Source organism: Panthera onca, chromosome C2, assembly GCF_046562875.1.
Source record: "Panthera onca isolate mPanOnc1 chromosome C2, mPanOnc1 haplotype 2, whole genome shotgun sequence".
Classification (NCBI taxonomy): domain Eukaryota; kingdom Metazoa; phylum Chordata; class Mammalia; order Carnivora; family Felidae; genus Panthera; species Panthera onca.
Window position 1 is genome coordinate 136,523,563 of NC_138347.1, and position 16,376 is coordinate 136,539,938.

Sequence of the window (16,376 nt, forward strand, 5' to 3'; positions counted from 1 at the left end):
ATATGACTGTCAATTAACATATCACCTTCAGATGTCTTTATCACATACACATCCAATTAATTAACCTTTCCACTAAATGAATTAATCTCTTAACCTATCAATATGCTTCTGGCTATTAATTTATTGTTTCCTTTCAATTACCATTGATGTTCATAATCACTCACAACTCTTAAAAATAGAAAAACAATCTGTCTTGGGTCAGAGCATCCTTCTTTCTTCCTCCTCCTCCTTGCTTCATGAAGTTTCAAAGGATTATAGTATAACTCATGAGCACAGAAACCTAATGATAAGAGGTGACCATGGATGGAGATACATTCCCTTTTTTTGAGAGTTAGGCCCATGGCAGAGCAATTGGCATTTTGAAGGAAATGGTAAAGTGGTCAAAGAGTTAATAGATGACCACTGGTCAAGCCCAGTGTGGAAGCAAGGTGTAAAGGGTGAACTGAATTGGACTAGGCACCTTCTAAAACATTTTCTAATTTAAGATCCTCCAATCATGAGGAAAAGGGAGAAAAGTAAGGCTAAGCAAAAAATTCCATGGGTCATTTGGACTTTACTCAGATGTGACCAAAATTGAAAATGATACTTCATAGAGGCATGGAAGGGAATAGTCTGGTCAAGAGTGAGAAACAGCTTGGATAGTAAATAGCCAATTAGTTCATGTCCTATAAGCTCATGTTTCTATAAGCTAAAGAAACTCAGCTTATAGAACCACCAGAGAGAATTGCATCCCCTCTTCTGTCCGACACTAGGACTGATTCTGGCCATTTACTTAAGCTGACTCTGGTGTTCAAACACATTCTGGGGCTGCAGCAAGATACAGCAGGTAGATGTAAAGTGAGTAGAAGTGAAAAGTAGCAGAACTGGGGAGTATGCCCCCTACATGCACCCAGGATGTCCACTGCTCTGGGAGATTTGAGTTGGATTACTGGGGTTGGTATAAATGAATGTCCATGTTAGGGTTCAGTACCCTTCTTCCATATTCCTCCTTGCATGTTTCACCTTCCCCTCTTCTTTTCATATCAACATAGGATGACTTTTATTGACTGTCTGCTATATGCTGGGTACCTTGAATATGTGCTCTCTTATAATATTCCCAACAAGTCCATAGTATATCCTTTCTTATCCATTTATCACAAATAAGAAAGCAGAGACCGAGAAACTATGCAATTTTCATCACAAAGAAGAAGTACAGTCCTTCCTCTCAGATTTCAAAGACCACACTTGGCAGAACTTCATAGTGCTGTTAGATCTCCCTCGGACCTTCCTAGACATTTAGAAACACATACTTAACCCTGTCCTGAACTTGAACTTGGAAAACAAATCTTATTAATAAACATACACATTTCTGTCTTCCCTTAAAAGTGTACCTACTTTTATTTGAGTCTCCTTCTTAACCTGTTATATTGTCAGAGCTTATAATATTAGGCTTATTTTATTGATGAGGATATTGAGGCAAGGCTGAACAAGCAGTCTAAACCAGAAAGAAATGAAAGTAGCTAATATTTAGTAGAAACTTACCAGGTAACAGGACCTATACTCAGAGTCTGATAGTATATCAATTCATTTTGTCCTAACAATAATCCTATCAGGCCATTACTGCTGTTATCTTCATTTCATAATTGAGGAAACGAGAAGTTAAATAACACACACAAAGCCACGCTCCTAATAAGTGGATGAGCTAGGATTTAAACCTAATTATACTGGTTCCAGAATCCTTGTTCTTAGCTCTACTTCATACTCCAGTTTTATGCTTGTCTATTACCTGCAGGTTAGAAGGCGTTCCAAGACAGCCAGTCTTTCAGTACATACACATTCCCCACACAGCAGCCAGGACAGAGCCTAACGTAAGATGGCCGGTGCAAACCTGTGACTGAAAAGCCATATAATCTCAACAATGACCATTATTTGCATGGGAACTAATAAAAGATTGGTCATTATAAGGCTTCACATGACATGTTTAGAACTCAAAGCAAATAACTGAAATGCCATTTAAACAAGCTGCTCCAAAAGGTCTATTCTCGTCCTTCCAGATCTCCCATCAACTATGCAGCAAAGGTGAGCTGTAAACAGGATTTGAGAGGGTGCAGCATCTGTGCTCCAAACGGGAACCCGGAGATGGGTAGAATCTCTGTTCAGCACATTCTGTACAATCTTCTTAATCATTATTAACTTAATGTAGCCCTCTTTGAGGCACCTTGTGAGAACTGTATACCTTAGAGTATCAATTATCCAGAAAATCAATAGCCTAAGTACTTAGCATTACCATCTTTATTTTCCAAGAAATGGAAGTCAAAGGAAATGGCCTCTTAGGCTTAAGATCTTCAAATTGCCCCCAATCAATAGCTCAGATGCTGCTGGTGGTAAAAAGAACAGAAATACACACAAAAGATTTTTATTCCTTTACCCAAACCAAAACCGTGAGGCATTCACACACAAACATTCAAGACAAGCAGAGACCTTTCTTAGTCTTTCTTTCCTTAGTCTCTCACTGAAGCAGGTACAAGTTAAATGTAACTCTTGTCTCACTTGAACTATTCTGGGTTAAGCATGAATTTTTTTTACTGAGGTCCCAAAGTCCTTATGTTTGCAACTAGAGCTTTCCTTTAGAACCAAGCCCTTACTATTTATAAAGCTTGAGACTTAATAAAAAAAGTCTCTGTTCCTTTTTCTTTCCCTTCCTCCCATCCTTTCACTGTTGCCTTTCTTCCCTCACTTTATCCCTATACTCTTAAATTGAAATATCAACATAAGAGAGTTGGCCTAAATGTGAGGTAAAATATTTCCATCATCTGCTCAGAGACTTCTGCCAAATATCAAGGTTGTTGACCCACATGGAGTGTAAATATACTTTGGAAACCACGCGTCAAGGGACCTCAGTTTACATTATTCACTTGGGCCTGTTCACAAGTAGGCTGCTCAAAGAGAAGGGCCATGCCTGAGGCTACAGGAAGAGCAAGGCTACAGAGTGGTTGCTTTCCTTTGGCCCTAACTGATATCAGAAGAGATGATTCACTTGCTATGATTTATTTACTGAAAAATAGGTGGCTAAATTTTTCATTTACAGAAAGGAAGTTTGACAGGGGACTTCAGATTTTTCCTCAGAAGTCATCTACGCTAGTTTTCAGTAGTCACGATGGAGTCCTAGCTTTCCTACAGCAGTTTGTCAATAGCTAAGTGTGGTAGGCAGCTTCCGACTTTGCTCCCAGGACTCTCTCCCTCCTGAGGTTCATGACCTTGTGGGATCCCCTCCCCGCGAGTGTGGTCTGGATCTAGTGACTTTCTTCTAATAAACAGAACATTGTAAAAATGATATGCTATCCCTTCCATTATTAGGTTAAAAAAAAAGGCTGTGACTTCTCTCTTGCTGCTATTTTCTCTCTCAGGTTCTTCTCACTTAATTAGGAAAGCACCTCAAGGCTAGGAACTGAGGGTAGCCACTGGCCAACACCCAGCAAGTAACTGAGGCCTTCAGCCCAACAGCCCACAGAGAACTGAATCTCACCAACAACCACAGAGTGAGCTTGAAGCTGATCCTGCCTCAGTTGAACCCCAAACTGATCCTTGCTGCTTCTGCCTATATTTCTATTGCAGCCTTATAAGAGACCCTGCAGAGAGGACCCAACAAAGCTGTGCCCAGATTCCTGACCCGCCCTGTGATATAGTAAGCATGTATTGTTTTATGCAATAACTTTGGGGATAATTTGCTATCCAGCAACAGATAACTGATACAATAAGAATTGGGGAGTATGCCCTTAAATTGAGCAGACATCCTAACACCCCTTCTCAGTATAAAAGTAGCTACAAACACCCCTCGCCCCCTGCCAAACATTTCATGGCCATGGGGGGTTGATGAGCACGACATAAGGTAAAAAAGAATCCATTGGCCTTAAAAGCTCTTTCACCCAAAGTTGAACAGCTTTTAGTCTAATGACTAAAAAAGTGTTCTCTTAGCCAAAGCATAAGAGACTCTTAAAAACTGAGAACAAACTGAGGGTTGATGGGGGGTGGGAGGGAGGGGAGGGTGGGTGATGGGTATTGAGGAGGGCACCTTTTGGGATGAGCACTGGGTGTTGTATCGAAACCAATTTGACAATAAATTTCATATACTGAAAAAAAAAAGTGTTCTCTTCTTTGGACAGGACAAGAAAGCACTTATAATTTTTGCCCTTTCTTCTACACAGCCCTACACCCAGACTGCCAGTAAATAATACAGTTAATTAGGTTTCTGCTTTCTGTAGTTATCTCTCTGAATTCACAAAGCTTTGACCACACTGATTGGCTTACATGATTTCCAAGTGTCATGCAGATGGTTCTACTGTCCATCTTATGCTGATTGTTACTAGCTTTGATCTCAAACTTACCCTAATAACTACAGTATTATTAGCTCCTGTTTATTTATAAAGAAATCTTCCACGTGTGAGTGGAAGAGCCCAGAACAGAATCCCGTCTCTCTGGCTCAACTCTTGGATCATTCAGTTTCTCAATACCATTCCTTCTGGATTGTTTGTGGTAATATAAAATAAATTGCAAGATGCGTACATTGAATAGTGCTCATAGCTCCTAGTTCTATCTATTTCTACACTAACATCTTGTACTTAATACCAGCCTCATGACTTCCTGGGCCATATCGTTCCTCCCCCCAGCTTTGTGCTTTCAAAAGTTCATTCTGATCTCTCCCCAGAGTCTTCGAATCTTAGAATACAGAATCTTAATATCTTTCCCAAACATTCTCTCTTGCTTCCTTGAAAGGCTCTGAAAAAGCACGGATCTTGAAGTCTGACGTTCCTGGGTTCTAATTCTAATTCTAGTTCTACCATTTTCTAGATGTGTGGCCTGTTTTTTAATTTTTTTAATGTTTTTACTTATTTTTGAGAGAGAGACAGAGTGTGAGCAGGGGAGGGGCAGAGAGAGGGGGAGACACAGAATCTGAAGCAGGCTCCAGGCTCCAGGCTCCAAGCTGTCAGCATAGAGCCTGACACGGGGCTCAAACTCATGAACTGAGAAATCATGACCTGAGTTGAAGTTGGACACTTAACCAACTGAGCCATCCCAGGCACCCCTCTAGATGTGTGGCTTTTGAGAAAGTTGCAAAATATCTCTGGTCCTCAGTTTCCTAACAGTTTCTGGGGGATTGGTGAGGTGAGGGTGGGGGGCGGGGATAATCATGTGTGTTTAAATAATTAAATAAGATGCTAGATACAAAACATCAGCAGAGTGTCTGCCACAATGTAGTGCTCAGCAACTCCTAATTCTCTCTTTACCTGTCACCCTCTTTTCTATTATCTCCTCCATAGCCTTTCCTACATAAATAGAAGAGAATAAACTATTTTTCTTGCCTAAATAGTTCTTTCTGTACCTTGGCAAAATCCAACATCGGTTGAGACCACTATTGCAATGTTTAAAATATATGCATCCTTCAGGGACTGAGGCTTTCTGTTGTGTTGTTTCTGTTGTGTTTTAAGTTTGTTTCAATATCGCCACACAAGAATACGACACAGTGTGTTAGATACCACATAGCATTTCAAAGGGTTGGGGTAAGGGGACATTGGTGATGATGATATTAAATCCCAACTAATGTGAATGTTGGCCCCCAGGTAGATTCATCTTATAGGAAGTGTTTGACACTTACCCAAAATAAGTCCAAAGATGGTCAGTGTGAGATTATGAATCAGATAATATGTGACAAATGTTGTTTCTTAGCATGTGTCCTCTTCTGAGTCCATTTGTCTCTGCTGAGATTTCACATTGTGTGGCATCAGAAAGGCATTTCACAGACCAGGCCTGATCTCAGACCTTTCACATCAAGTCATGTGATAGTCATCCTATATTTATTTCCAAAAAACAATTTGTCCTTAATAGTGCTTACTCATTTTTCTGATGAGTTCCTGCTTTTTGTCTGTAGTAGAGGAAAAAGGCTTCCAGTTTTTTGTATGAAACTGTGTTCTGAGTATTAAAGTTTGGATGTCTTTCCATTTCACTCAGACCTTTAGACTGTAACACATCACAGATGCTAGGCTCACTTAAGAACCAAAGAGGAGCCTGGGAAGAAGCCTGTTGACGACTTAATCATCCCATCAACAGATTTACAGCCCAGCACAGGACAAACGTTCATCCTTTATCTTCAAGATTTCCAAATCCCTATCCAATGATTTCTTATTCAGATGATACAAATGGCTTTCTTATATTCAGTGTAAAGTTTTAAGCTTTGAGTACTTTCTTAAGGGTTCTAAGAACTGCTGGAATCCCCTCTTAATAAAATTGCTATGTGAAAAGTCAGGTACTGTCATCTTTCTTTAGTCTCTTCCCCATTGAATCATTGTTTATTTTTTTTTACAACCTGTGTGCAGAGACTGGACTAGTTTTTATAAAAATTTCAATATGAATGTGGAAGTTTCAATAAGACACATATGGCCATTCACCCTTTAGATGCCATCTCAATGTCACTTGTCACTTTTTAGGTTTATACTACTCTTAGAGTTCTCTGAGATTTTCTTTCATAGGATTTCAATAAAACAAAACTATGTGCTATTCACTTGGTTAATGCCTCTTTCATAATCAAACCATCAACTCTTTGGGAGCAGGCACCTTTTTTACTTGGCTCATCATTATATCTGCAGACAACATAGAAGTTAATAAATGTATGCTTAAATAAGAGAATAAATGAAGGAAAGAATGCATCAATGAATAGAGTCAGGATCAATTTTTTTGTATATGTTTTGTACAGTTTCTGTGTCCATAAGAAATCTTACTGACACCAACCCAAATTCTAAAGTGTGTTCCCAATATTTGTCATGTTTTCCACTTCATAGGATAGTGGATCTAACTTGAAGTTCTTTGAGGCCACCTAAAATTCATAGCAATAGCTCTCTGCTACCTACATGCACATCCAATCTCTAGCCTCCTCAGTCTTTCTGGGTTCTGACTCAGCGAGGTGGACTAGAAGACAATTATCAACAGTCAAGACTTCTAGGTTTCTTATCTAAAGAATGTGAAATGATGTGCCTTAGATCAGAGTTATCCCAAAACCTCAAAGAAGTTTTGGACCTAAAATTAAACCATACTTGAGTACAGAGGAAAGAAGTGAAGGAGGGAAGGCATGAGAAAGACAACGTAAGAAAGCATTCATTTTTGTAAACACAATCTTTGGAAATAAAGGGAAAAAATGATTCTTATGCAACTAGTTATATTGTTACATAATTACCAAAGAATTACAGCACATCTCTCAAAGCCTAGGTTTTTTAAATTGATAAATATATTAAGACAGTGGTATTACCTCTTACAGTTCAATATGTTGCTACTGGGAGGAGAGTAAAATACCTGGTGTTTATATTTAATATAAGTTTCTATGTTTTATCTATCAGGGGAAAGTTGAATAAGGACACTGTGGTTTAGAATACCTCAGATTTTCTCAGCTGTATCTCAGTATGCAGATATAATTAGTGATGGGAATGGAAATTCCCTGCACTGGGAATTCTGGCTTTATTGCTATTAAATCCTCTGCACAGAGGTTGGGCCAGAAGGTCTAGGAACCACATGTTCCATTTCCCCCTCCTATCCTGTCCCCATTTCTGCTACTGAGTGGATTTTCCCCAAGAACAAAACCGTAAGATGTAAATGGTACCTGTTGCCATAGCAGCTAAAATGTTCAGTTCTACCTTCCTCCTCTCAAAGAGAACTTCATGCATTCAGTACCTTTCCTGGCATTAAAACATAAGTTAGAAGCTGGGCTAGGATTAGCTCCAATATTCTCTCAACCACTGAGATGTAGCATCTGTGTGAATTCATTGACTGTTGATATTCCAAATCATCATCAAATCACTTGTGGTATGAAAAAGAATCAACCAGAGGATTGACTGACGGTTCCATATTAATACCATCTGTCCAGAGGCTCTTCTAAGAGTTCTATGGCAAGAGAGAACAAGGAACACTAACTCAGCCTGAACTTTCTGTGGCTTAGAAAGTTGGTTATATCTCAAGTTAGATTTACATGTTTGATTCCCTGCAGTTTAATTTAGCAAGCAATACCCCATTAAGGTTGGCCCTCCCTCTGATTGAGTCAGATAATTACTTGCTTATACATCCAAGCTCTCACATCCCTTCCAATTTATTTTGTTCTCTCAATGGAACTACTGTCTGCTTGGTTAGTTGAAAGGATTAAATCCTAACTGAAACAGAAGTAGAATTTTTTTCTTCAATGTGACTGCTCTCAGTGTCTCCATAATAGAAACAGGAAAGGCAGGCAGTCCCACAAGCACTGCCACCACATTTATTACTAATTTTATTCATATCTGCCCATTTCAAAGCATGGCTGTCTGAAGCTGTGGAAAATAAAATAGGCAGATAGAATGTAAGGAAGGAAAACAAAAACAAACAAGCATATATCTACATAAAGGTTTGTATGCAAGTGTCTACAGCAGGTTTATTCATGATAGTTTCAAACTGGAAACAATTCAAATGTTCATTAACAGGAGACGAACACAGTGCTACTCAGCAATAAAAAGGAATGGTATACTAATACATTCAGCAACATGGATGAGTCTCAACAGCATTATGCTGAATGCAAGAAGCATACTGTGTGACTATATTTATGTGAAACTCTGGAAAAAGCAAATTGAATCTGTAATGACAAAAAGTAGATCACAATAGAAAGAGCAGAAGAGACCATTGCGGGGTGATAGAAAGTGTTCTGTATATTGATTGTAGGTGTGATTATAGGAATGTATGAATTTATCAGAACCCACTAGAACACTTAAAATGTAGCATTTTATTGAGTGTAAATTATATTCAATAAATATGACATCTATACATTCTTCATCTCTTACTACCAAACCCTTGTCAGCACTGACAGAGCCTTTTATCTTGCCCTTCACTTTCAAATAGAGAAATAGACTCAGGATTTTAAAAATATTATATTTCTTTGAATTAAATGTTTATTTCTCAGAAAGAGACAGAGAGACAGAGCATGAGTTGGGTAGGGGAAGACAGAGAGGGACACACAGAATCTGAAGCAGGCTCCAGGCTCTGAGCTGTCAGCACAGAGCCCAAAGCAGGGCTCGAACCCATAAATGGTGAGATCATGACTTGAGCTGAAGTCGGATGCTTAACCAATTGAGCCACCCAGGTGCCCCTATAATACTGTTTAAAAAATCCCAAACATTTACAACTTTTAAAATTCCATCAAATCATAAAAGTACTTAATGAGGGAGTATTATAAACAAGACTTCAAGTAGATCTGAGCTCAAGCTACTTATAATCAAAGAAAGGAAACACATGCTAAAATAGAGGGCAAAAGAGACAAAGATATATAACATGAGAGGCTAGGTGGTAAGAAAACAGAAGAGGAAAAGAACATATCTAACCAAAGAATCAGAGAATGTTTCTGGAAAAAGCTACTTCAAATCTGGCCTTGAAAATTGTCAAGACTTAAGGGAAACAAAAGCAAATACAATTAGGACTACATCAAAATAAAAAGCTTCTGCAGCAAAGAAAACCATCAATAAAACAAAAAGGCAACCTACTGAATGGAAGAAGTTATTTGCAAATGATATAGCTGATAAGGGGTTAGTATCCAAAATATAAAGAATTTATATAACTCAACACCGAAAAACAAACAATATGATTTAAAAATGGGCAGAGAACTAAATAGACATTTCTGCAAAGAAGACATACAGATAGCCAAAAGACACATGAAAAGATGCTCAACTTCTCTCATCATCAGGGAAATGCAAACCAAAACAACAATGAGATATCACCTCACACCTGTCAGGTGTCACACCTTTTTAAAATAAAAAAGACAAGAAATAACAAGTGTTGGTGAGAATGTGAAGAAAAAGGAACTCTTGTACACTGTTGGCTAGAAGGCAAATTGGTACAGCCGGTGTGGAGGACAATTTGGAGTTTCCTCAAAAAATTAGAAATAGAAATACCGTATGATCCAATAATTCCACTACTGGGTATTTACCCAAAGAAAACAAAAACACTAAATGGAAAAGATATATACATGTACCCCTATATTTATAGCAGCATTATTTACACTAGCCAAAACAGGGAAGCAACTTAATTGTCCACTGATAGATAAATGGATAAGGATGATGTGATGTGTGTATCTGTTATCTATCTATCATCTATCACTCTACCTCTCTATCAATCGATTGATCTATTGATCTATCATCTATCTGTATAATGGAATATTACACAGCAACAAAAATGGATGAGATCTTCCCCTTTGCAACAATATAGATGGACCTAGAAGGTATTAAGTCAAGTAAAATAAAACAGACAAATACCATATGATTTCACTCACATGTGGAACCTAAACACCAAAACAAATGAATAAGCAGACAAAAAGCAGAATCAGGTCTACAAATACAGGGAACAAACTGAGGGTTGCCAGAGGGAAAGGAGGTGGAAAGATGTGCAAAATGGGTGAAAAGGAGTGGGAGATATAGGGTTCCAGTTATGGAATAAATAAGTCACGGGAATAGAAGGCACAACATAAGGAATATAGTCGATAATATTGTAATAGTATTGAATGGTGACAGATGGTAACTATACTTGTGGTAAGGATAGCAAAATGTATAGGGAAATTGTATCACTATGTTGTACACCTAAAACTAATGTGTGTCAACTATACTCAAATAAAATAATTTTAAAAAACAACAACAACAAAAGAAAATTAATTAAGATTTCAGCAAACGTTAACAAGAAACCTGAATGTATTTGAGGGCCACTTGAACAAGTTCATTCATTATTAAGCTTCCTTGGGACTCTTGATATCATGGATACAGCTGGCTCATTGTTCACATAATGTCCTGTGAAATCATAGTGCCACTGTCACTCAATATGGAAAACATATAATATCGATGCCATTCTTATATCCTTAATATAATTCTTATACAGGTATTCCTAAGTGTTTCCTCTACAGGAAAAATCTTGATACTCTGACGAATGCTAAACATATAGCTTCTCTTGCACTATCCTTTTAAATCCGTGTCTAAGAGCAGAGATCTAGGTTTTGCAGTTGATACCAGTCTCAATATCTCAGACTCATTTTGTCTAAAAGGCATAATCCACACATAATGTTGTAAGAAAAAAAATGGAGAAACACAACAATGCCTGAAATGTGCTACACAAAAGATGTTTAGGGACAACAGCAGTATTTAAAAAAAAAATGAGGTTCCAGGATTTATAGCTTTAGTGAACTACAAAATCCTGCTCAATTCCACGAAGTCCCCACACCTTCCTTCCATATACACACATATTATCAATAATGAATAAAAGTGAGACCTACCAGGTATGAAAGCACATTATAGTAATTAAAGCATCTTGGTGCTTGAGATGGAATATAGAACTCAAGAATAAAGAATAGAGAAACCAAAATCATTCATAAATATGGTAGGAGTTTCGTATATGATAAAGTTAATATCTCATACCAATGGGCAAAAGATGATACTAAAACAAGCATGAAAAACATAAGCTGGATTCTTCTTTTTTTAATAGAATTCTTTTTTTTTTAATGTTTATTTATTTTTGAGACAGAGAGAGACAGACTATGAATAGGGGAGGGTCAGGGAGAGGGAGACACAGAATCTGAAACAGGCTCCAGGCTCTGAGCTGTCAGCACAGAACCCTACACGGGGCTTGAACTCACAGACTGCGAGATCACGACCTGAGCCGAAGTCGGACACTTAACCGACTTGAGCCACCCAGGCACCCCCATAAGCTGGATTCTAACTCACTCCTTACACTAAGACATAAATCCCAGAAGATCAACGATTTAAGTCTTAAAAATAAAATAATAAAAGTACCAGAAGAACAAACACACATACCCACACTCATAAAAAGCTTTGAGCACAGAATTCCTTTCCAATCCATGTATGAAGCCTGGAATATACAATGCAAACCTAGTACCATAAAGATAAAAAGAGTGAAAAGATAAAAAAGGTTGGTAAACCTGACACCATAAAAATGAAAACTTTTGTACCAGAAAAAAATGCTATAAACCAAGTGAACAGTCTGGAGAAAATATATGCAACCAAGGACAAAGTGCTAATTTCTTTGTATACGAAAAAACTTTGAATATTAATTAAAGTAAGAGATGTTATCTGAAATTAAGAGTCAGACGCTTAACCTAGCGAGCCACCAAGGCACCCCATCTTTCAAATTTTAAGTGCATATACAATTTGATGGAGGTTTCCATCTCTAGAAAGCTATTCTACAAACATTCTCAACCAAGTGCCCGTAGATATTTTTATATAAGAATATGTTTTCTAGGTGGCATTGTGATATCCCATTGGCATATAAAATCATTTCATCAAGTTTGTTCATTCGGATCAGAGATTTAATTGCTTGTAATGGCTGGGTATCACCATCACTCTATGGAAAGAGGTATAGATTTGTCAAAAAGGTTTTTATTGCTATTATATGTTAAAAGGATTTTTATTGCAGGAATGTCACCAAAAATGTGTTAGGGAGAGGGAGAAGAAAACTATAGTTACAAAGTCATCTTCTATCATTTTATTTCAAAGAGAAGGGCAATAGATTTTGAAAAAATATACAAAACTTGGAAAATAGATATCTTCTAGAACTTCTGCTCTGCTGAAACCCATTAAAGTCAATCATCTTCATTTCCTAAGGTTTCCAGTTAATCACCTTAGAAGTATCTCTCACTCCACTAGCAAATAAGTGAGAAAAAGTTGTGTGGCAGAAGTTGTTTAGATGAGGGTTCTTTTTCAAATGACTTTTAGCCAGTCATAATGGAGCACTCATCTTCCAAGTTATCAACAACAAAGGAGATCATGAGAGTAGTCTAACTTGAATGAAAGCAAAGAATACAGAAAACATTTCATAACTCGCTAAAAAGAATGTCACTCCCAATTGTCCAAGAAATAGCTTTTATAAACTTTCAGAATTAAAAATATATGATGCAACTTCTTACTCAACACACCTCCAGAGGCAAGGGAAACAAAAGCAAAAATGAACTATTGGGACCTCATCAAAATAAAAAGCTTCTGCACAGCGAAGGAAACAATCAGAAAAACTAAAAGGCAACCGACAGAATGGGAGAAGATACTTGCAAATGACATATCAGATAAAGGGTTAGTATCCAATTTCTATAAAGAACTTACCAAACTCAACACCCAAAAAACAAATAACCCGTGAAGAAATGGGCAAAAGACATGAATAGACATTTCTCCAAAGAAGACATCCATATGGCCAACTGATACATGAAAAAATGCTCAATATCACTCATCATCAGGTAAATACAAATCAAAACCGCAATGAGATACCACCTCATACCTATCAGAATGGCTAACATTAACAACTCAGGCAACAATACGTGTTGGCGAGGATACGGAGAAAGAGGATCTCTTTTGCATTGCTGGTGGCAATGCAAACTCCTGCAGCCACTCTGGAAAACGGTATGGAGGCTCCTCAAAAAATTAAAAATAGAACTACCCTACGACCTAGCAATTGCACTACCAGGTATTTATCCAAGGGATACGGATATGCTGTTTCAAAGGGGCACATGCTCCCCAAAGTTTATAGCACCACTATCAACCATAGCCAAAGTATGGAAAGAGCCCAAATGTTCATCGATGGATGAAAGGATAAAGAAGATGTGATATATACATATACATATACATATATATGTATGTATATATGTATAAATATACATATACATATACATATAATGGAGTATTACTCAGCAATCAAAAAGAATGAAATCTTGTCATTTGCAACTACTACATGGATGGAACTAGAGGGTATTATGCTAAGCGAAATTAGTCTGTCCAAGAAAGACAAATATCATATGACTTCACTCATATGAAGACTTTAAGATACAGAACAGATGAGCATAAGGTAAGGGAAGCAAAAATAATATAAAAAGAGGGAGGGGGACAAAACATAAGAGACTCATAAATATGGAGAACAAACAGAGGGTTACTGGAAGGGTTGTGGGAGGGGGGATGGGCTCAATGGGTAAGGGGCATTAAGGAATTTACCCCTGAAATCATTGTTGCATGATATGCTAACTAACTTGGATGTAAATTAAAAAAATAAATTAAATAAAAATACCAATACATACATATATATATATATGATATATTTCAAACAAGAAACTTCTTCAGATCCATAGTGATGGCTCAAGTTTTTCTAAGGGTACAGAGTCATGTATGGAAAGCCACATGAGAAAAGGAAGATCTTTGATTAGCTTCCACTTATGATCTAAACCTTTGGTAACTCAGGGAATAAAGCTTTTGTTCTACTAACTCTCTAGCTGGAAATCTTGTTAGAATATCCACCAAAGTCTTTAAAATTCAGCAGCAAATTAATGAACTCCTTGGCAGTTAATGGGAAAAGTTAATTTAAGACAACAGAAGAGTCAGGAAGATGATGTTACAATACAACCATCTATCGTCGAGGTGGAGGGTCCACCTTAAGATTTAATCTCAGGTGACTGCACAGACAATTCCAGCCATAAACTAAGAGGCATCAGATTCCAGGATTTGATGCCAATATCTCTGTGATCATTACCCTGGTTCCTGTAATAATAGAGCCAACACTTGTCCTTATTTTTAGAGAAATTAATTTACCCAAACATACACAGCTATAAAGATGCAAAAAGCCAAATATAAACCACAATTTTATGTGCCACTATGACCACCTTCTTTTGATATTCTGTTTTATCATACCATTTGCTCTGTAGAAACTTTATACATGTTAATATAGACTTCATATGAAGCTATAACCCACTCTCAACTGGACACAAAATAATTGATAAATTTATTGTCCACTTACAAATTTATTTTCAATAATAAACTGTCATAATAGTCATATTTTTGAAATGTAATTGAAACAGAAAATACCTATTGTCAATCCAGTAACTTCCATTTTAAATCAAGGTTACCAACTTTTTTTTGAGAGAGAGAGTGAGCACAGGGGAGAGGGAGAGAGAGAGAGAGAGAGAGAGAGAGAGAGAGAGAGAGAGAGAGAGAATCTCAAGTAGACTCCACACTCAGTGCAGAGCCCAATGCAGGGCTTGATCTCATGGCCCTGGGATCATGACCTGAGCCAAAATCAAGAGAAGGTCGCTCAACTGACTGAGCCATCCAGGCACCCTGAGGTGTACCAACTTAAATATACATACCAACTCTACCCCACACTTATCAGCAGAGGGTGTTATCATTTTTTTAATAATTTGCTCATTCAATGTTGCTCTATTTTACATTTTTATCATTGATAGTATGAATAATTTCTCACATTATCGTTTTCCAATTGTATTTCCTCTTTTGAATTGTCAGCCCGTGTCACGTGCTTGCTTATTTTTGGTGTAAGTCTTGATATTTTGTTCATAACTTTGTGTGCATCCTTAATATTTTATAGATAAATCATGTCATGTCTGATATATTTTATGGTACACTTTCTTTATAATTTTTTCATAAGGATATTACAAAATTATTTTCATTTTTCTTGTTACTTAGATATTGAAAACATTATCATTCCTCCATAAGTAAGTAAACTATTCTATTTTCTGCCACTTCTTCTCTAATTTGATGTTTTATATTTAACCCTCTAATTTGGTGTTTCTAGACATTTCATTCTTCTTCAGGACATAAGCAGAAACAGATAAATTACAATCCCCACTCTCAGTATAGCTGCAAAGCTACTGCTTTTTCTTGCACCCAGCAAAGAATGCAGCATGATTCTGCAAAGAATACTTCACTCCACACCTCACCACCCACTCCTTGAGCCCCACCCCCATGACAATCACTGCCCTTATTCAAATGGAGGCTGTTTTAGTGATTAGTATAAAGTGATTTTTTTTTATATTTCAAAGTGCTAACCAATTACTTCAGTGTGACATAGTTAATAATTTTTTCTTGCACTATCCACTTAAAATATTTTTTAATTCTAAAGACTATTATTTTAGAGTAGTTTTAGATTCACAGCAAATTTGAGAGGAAGGTGCAGAGATTCCCAAAATACCCCCTGCCCCCACACGTTTACAGCCTCCCTCATTATCAACAGTCTCCCACTACAGTGGTACATTTATTACAGTTGATAAACCTGCAATACACATCATAACCATAGCTTACATCCTTGTCCATTTTTTAGTAAATTTACTCACCTCTGTGGTGTATTTATACTCCATTATTTCATATTTTTATTTTTCTACCAATATCAAAATGCCTTAAATGTTACTGATTTACTATGGGTTTTAATATCGAGGAGGTATTTATCCCCCTGGTGTTGTCCTTTAATACACTTTTCCTGATTTTTTTTACCTGTTCATTTCTCAAGTGATTTAGAAGTTTTTACTGAATTTTTAAAATTCCTTTTGAGATTTTGATGGAAATACCATAAAATAT

The 16,376-nt window shown here is 37.1% G+C and overlaps 1 protein-coding gene across 9 annotated transcripts in view; it reads right to left on the reverse strand.

Moving 5' to 3' along the window:
* Window positions 1-16,376, reverse strand: part of LOC144612792 (uncharacterized) — a 240,230-nt gene that overhangs the window by 47,305 nt on the left and 176,549 nt on the right. For 7 of the 9 annotated variants that reach the window (XR_013549882.2, XR_013549881.2, XR_013549875.2 and 4 more), the window contains one exon: window positions 2,257-2,357. The exons of 1 other annotated variant lie outside the window; for it this stretch is intronic. The gene's annotated coding sequence lies outside the window, so the exon portion shown is untranslated. Of the gene's footprint in view, window positions 1-2,256; window positions 2,358-16,376 lie in introns of those variants that run through there. One more of the 9 variants, XR_013549877.2, reaches the window with a different exon arrangement.